This window comes from Myotis brandtii, unplaced genomic scaffold (assembly GCF_000412655.1).
Source record: "Myotis brandtii unplaced genomic scaffold, ASM41265v1 scaffold604, whole genome shotgun sequence".
In the NCBI taxonomy this organism is placed as follows: Eukaryota; Metazoa; Chordata; class Mammalia; order Chiroptera; family Vespertilionidae; genus Myotis; species Myotis brandtii.
Window position 1 is genome coordinate 1,953,698 of NW_005370286.1, and position 6,699 is coordinate 1,960,396.

Below are 6,699 nucleotides of genomic sequence, written 5' to 3' on the forward strand. Positions count from 1 at the left end.
GCCTGCCCAAGTCCTACCCCAGACACCAGCTGGGGTGAGTGTATGACAAGGTGGGCCATTCGGTAATGTGCAGATTTTCTTCAAATAGAATGACCAAGATTCAACCCAAAGCTGCAAGAACTGTGAGATTCCTCCATTCATCCAGGATACTGTGTGTGCTCGCAATTCTGGCCCATCTTGGCCCATTTAAGGCCTCAGTTATGTTAGAATCAGTCTTCAGCTTAAATACCTGCAAAATGGAGATAACACATCCCCTGCCTCATCTACCAAATGGGGGCAATAGGTCAGATGAGTATGTGAGGATCTTAAAACAGGAATTATATCAAAGTGAGCTTATTACCATGAGTCTGCATCCTCATTTTAATGCAGAGTGGGCAGAGCCCTCAAGGCAGGAAAATGCTCTTTTCTTCCAGCTTGAGGGCACCTTGGGAGGAACACCTGAGTGAAGGTCACCAGGAAGAGTTTTTCTCTGCTGCCAGCTATTTCCGGCTTGAAAATAACCAGAAATGCTATTCTCTGCTGCCATCTCCTGTGCATCTTGGAAACAGCACCTGAGTAGAGGTCAGCAAAAGTTCTCTGCTGTCTCCTGTGCATGTTGAGAACAACACCTTAGAGGAGATTACCAGAAAAAGCTGGTTCAGAGGCCGGGCTAGGACCTGAGGCCCCGAGGCTAGGCTTCAAGGCTCCGAGGCTAGCATCAGTCTTTAATGTGTCACACTGCACACTGACAAGTCACAGGCTTTGGTCTTGTGTTGGCAGTGGCAGCTTACAGTGAGTCTAAAGGTCTGAGCACCACATTGGCCTGCAGGGAACAGACACTCATTCCAAACCCCCGTCTCCATTCCTTCTGAATCCTATCATTGACCTGTCCAGAGAGCAGTAGCTGCCGATGACTGGTTTCATTTGAGTGTACAGCAACTTAAAACAGAATTACAAAAACATATTTACAGACATTCCACAGTGATCCTATAGTCAGGAGCAAAGACCTTTTTATTTTTATTTTATTTTTATTAATCCTCAACCGAGGATATTTTTTCCATTGATTTTTAGAGAGTGGAAGGGAGGTAGAGTGACACAGAGAGAGAAACACCAATGTGAGAGAGACACATCGATTGGTTGCCTTTCACACGTGGGATCAAGCCTGCAACCAAGGTATGTACTCTTTGCTGGAATCGAACCCAGACCCTTCAGTCCGAGGGCCAACACTCTATCCACTGAGCCAAATCAGCTAAGGCAAAGACCTTTTTATAAAAAGGGATTATATCTAGGGCTGTGCAAAATTCAAAACGATCAGATCCCTTTGAAAGAGTCCAGAGTCCATGAAATGAAAACTGACCCATTGGGAAGGCCCAGTGTGCCAAAGATTGCCTTCCGGGAAAGGACCCTTATTGAGCACACTTGGCCCTGGAGCCAGAGGTTGAAAGGGCTCCTGATTCTAGAGGGAGAGGTGGCTGTGCAAGTCACTCTCACTCACTGAGGCTGGCTCCCTTGGTCGTGCTGGAAAGAGGTATTGTTTGTGGGCACTGGCTAGATTGCCAGTGCAATCTGGGCTTGAGTTCTGGGGCTAAGAAAGTTTAGAATCCGAGTCACGGCACACACACACACACACACACACACACACAGAAAGAAAGAAAGTTTAGAGTCAAGACAAACAAAAGTTTATTTAGAAAGTCACAGAGATAAAAAAAAAAAAAAAAGTGAGACAACCAGGCTGTGTGGGCTCAGGAAACAAGTTAGAGAGTCAAAGGGCCCTTGGAACTTAGGAGAAAGAAAACAAGGATATAGGTGCCTGGGGGAAGGAGAGGGTGAAAGGCATAAGAGAGAAAGGGTGAGGGAGAGAGAGAGATGGAGGCTGGGTCCTCTGTCCTAAGGGTTTTTATCTGCTCTCTAAAGGTGGGGAAATTAGGGGAGGTCTCTGGGAGGATCTCAATGGAATATTCCCGGAAGGCAATCTTTGGCACACTGGGGCTTCCCAATGGGTCATTTTTCATTTCATGGACTCTGGACTCTTTTAAAGGGAACTGATCCTTCTGAATTTTGCACAGCCCTAGATATAATCCCAGCTTTCCAGGTGTGTCCTTTCAGGACTTTCTAAATAAATTTTTCTTTGTCTTGACTCTAAACTTTCTGTGTGTGTGTGTGTGTGTGTGTGTGTGTGCTTTTCTTTGTCTTGACTCTAAACTTTCTTTCTGTGTGTGTGTGGGTGGGTGTGGGTGTGCGCGCGAGCACCGTGACTCGGATTCTAAACTTTCTTAGCCTCAGAACTCAGGCACTGAGGTTGCTGAATCAAGGTTCAATCATGGAATCTGGTGCCAATTCACCTCTAGGAGATCAAGGCTAGATGCTACAGGGCCTTATAAGTTAAGAGGAAAAGGAAATCAGAAGGGTGTAAAGGAGGGTGGAGAAATAATATTGCTTTGTAGAAAGTTCACTCTGACTTCAGTGTTATAAAACAGATAAGGACGGGGCAAGCCTGGGAGCAGGCGAGCAGCTGGCAGGCTGCGGCAGTGAACCCGCTGAACAGTGAGGGTGGCTAAAATTAGAGTGACTGCAGTAGGGATGAACAGAAACAGGAGGAATTCTCAGGAAAGATGTCAGACTGAACAGATATATCTCCATTTTCTTCCTCCCGAAACTTTAAAAACGCAAATGGGATTGTTTGTTTCAAAAACATTTTGGAAGGCACCAAAGAAATGGACAAGTACTAGATGATTGAGAAAACCAGTAAGGAGGATAACTCAAAGGCAATTTTATTGGCACCACAGACTCACCAAGAGGTTTAGGACCTGATTACCTCAGGCACCTCTGGAAGTGGCAGTGAAGGGGACAGAGAAGTCCTATAATTAGGATTGGTTAAAACTGTTTAAGAAGCAGTTAAGTCCCCTCCCTGACTTGAGTTACTGGAATACTACCCATCCCCCTTCTTGGGAAAGAGACTGTAAAACAAAAGGAAGATTATGCAAAAACTGTACATACTGAATAATAAAGCAATTTATCTCACAACCCCAGCCCAATTTCTCTACTCAGCTCCAAGAACTCTAGCTGCCGAGACTTCAGCCTCTAGGCAGGAGGATATGAGGAGAATCTTCTTTGGGTCATGGGAACGAAAGAAGTAGAGATACTGAAATCAGGGTTTCCCAATGAGATGACGCAGCCAGATCCACCCACAACAAGCCCCAGAACACACCTTCCACTTGCCCAAGTACTTCTTCAGCACTTGCTTTGGATCTTCTGGTCTTACCTCAGCTCGAAATGAACCCCGACTGTTCCTGCCGGGTGGCCCCTGCCCTTGCACTTGCACTGCTCCTGCAAATGCAAAGAGTACAAATGCATCTCCTGCGAGAAGAGCCGCTGCTCCTGCTGATCCACGTGTTGTACCACGTGCGCCCAGGGCTTGTACCAAGTCTGCAAAAGGGCATCAGACAAGTGCAGACACTGAGCCTGATGTTGGAAAAGCCAGTTCCCACGTGGAAAAACCTGTATTTTTAAATTGTTTCCTATTACCCTGACTTTGGTTGGTACATTCCTGTTTCTATGAAATCTTTCTGACAATAAACTCATATAGACTAAAACAGTAACAACAACAAAACCCCACCAAGGCCTATTTATATGCTCTGAGCTCCCAATCACCTTTTTAGTCCCCACACTTTAAAAAAGATCTTTTAACATGAAAGAGAGCAAAACAAGACACACACAAAGGAATAGGAAGTAGCAACTTAGAAGAAGTAGCCCACTCGGGAAGGCAAAACAATAAAATACCTACGGTCCGGCCGGTGTGGCTCAGTGGTTGAATGTGGACCTATGAACCAGGAGGTCACGGTTTGATTCCCAGTCAAGGTATATGCCTGGGTTGTGGGCTCGATCCCAGTGTGGGGCATGCAGGAGGCAACCGATCAATGATTCTCTCTCATCATTGATGTTTCTGTTTCTCTCTCTCTCTCTCTCTCTCTCTCCCTTCCTCTCTGAAATCAATAAAAATATATTTTAAAAATATCTATGAATAATATCTTCAGAGGGATAAAAGGATCAACAACCCAGAATAGCATCAGGTGCATTTAAAAAGAAAAGAAATTCAAGAAACAAAGAAGAAAGTCAATAACCCCTGGAGTGAAGAAAGGCCCCACTTTTGAGTGTTATGTGTCAACAACAGTGTTGTGTTATCGGAGGTCATGTTGATTATTTGAAGAGAATTAAGAGGATAAGATTTTTTAAAAAGAAAAAGTAAAGAAAAGTGAAAGTCAATAGAAGAAAAATAAATGTAAGAAAATTCCCAAAAAGTAAAGCAAAAAAGACAAACATGGAAGCTAAGAGACAAACCTAAGAGAATTAGAAATTTCTAGGCAAGGAACTCCTATATCTGAATATTAAGAGTTCTGCTAAGAATAGGCACAGAGAAAATGCAGGGGAGGGAATCATCAAGGGGGAAAAAATTTATTCCCAGAAATGAAGGATACAAGTTTTCAGATTGGAGTTGAGTACCCAGTACAATTGGTGAAAACAGACGCACACCAGAGTGTTAGGACTATAGGGCAATATAACCTTAATGGCCTTTTGTAAGCTTCCCACCACAGGAGGACAAAGACCAGAAAAACTTGCAGAACACCAGGAATCAGACCAGATAAAAATTGTCCTAAAGACACCTGATCGCACACCCGTATTCCATCTGCATTCCAAGCCCACCAACTCAGCCCCCAGACCCACTGATGACAAGAGCTTCCCGCCAGTGACTACATATACAGACAAAACTCCAGCTCCTGGGTACTGCTATCCATCATCTACCAAATGTCTCCTGTGCAGCCCTTCCCTTCGGATACCCCACCCCCCATCCCCTTTCCTTAAATAAATTCAATTTTCTTTCATCGCAGTCAGAGATGGCTATTCAGCTTGCCCACACACCCCGATTTTAATATTTCACAAAGCATGGAGACAAGATCCCTAAAGGTTCCAAAAGGAGAAAAACAGGTCAAAGGGAAAGGAATTCAGCTCCGAAACTATTTACCTCCCAAACATACTGTCTAAGAAAGCAATGGAGGAGATGATCCAGCCAAATGAAGGAATAAGCTAACAGAGTTCTTCCTCTGTGGGATACAGAAAACATGAGACTGTTGAAGAAAAAGAAACTGGCCCACGGTGGAGCCCCTAGAACAGCAAATCAAGACTTACTTGCAGTTTCAGCTCCTCCCAGGGATGTGGCCTTAAACCAATCAGTCTGGAATTTCCTGATCAACTCTAGTGAGGTAATCTGCTTGATAAGATCCTTCAGCCATTCCCAAAAGGTAGGTGACTTCGCCTGAAACAGTCCTTATTCTTTTGCTAATAACTCCCTTGTCCTGTCTTCCCGCCTATAAAAGCCTTACATTTTGTACAGCTACTCTATTTATTAAATAGGATACCGTCCAGTTCATGAATTATTCAATAAAGCCAATTATATCTTCACATTTACTCAGTTGAATTTTTGTTCTTTTTTTATTTTATTTTTTGTTCTTAAAAGATTTGGTGGCAGCAATGGGATTTGAAGTGAATTTCTGCAGGTATTCGGGGACAACAAGAAACACAGGCATGGGACCCCGCAAACCCTTCGAGTTCAAGGTCTTTCTCATCATCTTGGAGGACCAGGATACGTTCCTCAAAGTTCTGAGCTTCCCTTTTGTGTGTGTGTCAAGCTCCCAGTCTAATTGGCTTTTCAGCTCTGGGCTTGTCAGATCACCTTGAGCTGGCAGACAGTTCCATCCAGAACACAAGTCCCTGGTCTTTGGTTCTCCAGTTGTTTAGAATCAGTTTTCTCAGTTCTAGGCCACAATCTATACTAGTATGTTGTTTTCCTCGTCTTAAGGCTTGGAACACTTTTCACCTAGTGCACTTTCATTTGTCTTTTAACTGCTAGTGTACATGTCAAATTTCCAGAAAACCCTGAGGCATCTTCCTCCTCCTCCCTCACGAGAGAAGATGGAGCTGTTTATCCCTCAGACAGAACTTCACTTTTTCCTTTTTCTTATTTTTTTAAAAAATACTGTTTATAGATTTCAGAGAGGAAGGGAGAGGGAGAGAGAGATAGAAACATCAACGATGAGAGAGAATCATCAATCAGCTGCCTCCTGCACAGCCCACACTAGGGATCGAGCCTGCAACTCAGGCATGTGCCCTGACCGGGTATCGAAACCTTGACTTCCTGGTTCATAGGTCGATGCTCAACCACTGAGCCACGCTGGCCGGGCAGAACTTCACTTTTTCTTGCTTAGCACCTATTATAGTTGTAAATGAATAATTATTTAGTAATAAGCTCTCACTGGACTGTACATTCCATGTGGGCAAGGATGGTGTCTTCTTTTTTTCACTCCAGTATTTCCAAAACCCTCAGTAATTATATGTAGATAAGATTACTTAATGCCCTCTTTCAAAAATGCTGACATGGGCCCTAGCTGGTTTGGCTCAGTAGATAAAGCGTCAGCCTGCAGACCGAAGGGTCCCTGGTTCGATTCCTGTCAAGAGCACATACCCAGGTTGCAGGCTGGACCCCCACTTGTGGAGGGGGGGTTGTGCAGGAGGCAGTCGATCAATGATTCTCCCTCATCATTGATGTTTCTATTTCTCTCCTTCTTCCTTACTCTCTGAAATCAATAAAAATATATTTAAAAGAATTTTAAGCCCTAACCGGTTTGGCTTAGTGGATAGAGCATCGGCCTGCGGACTGGGGGGTCC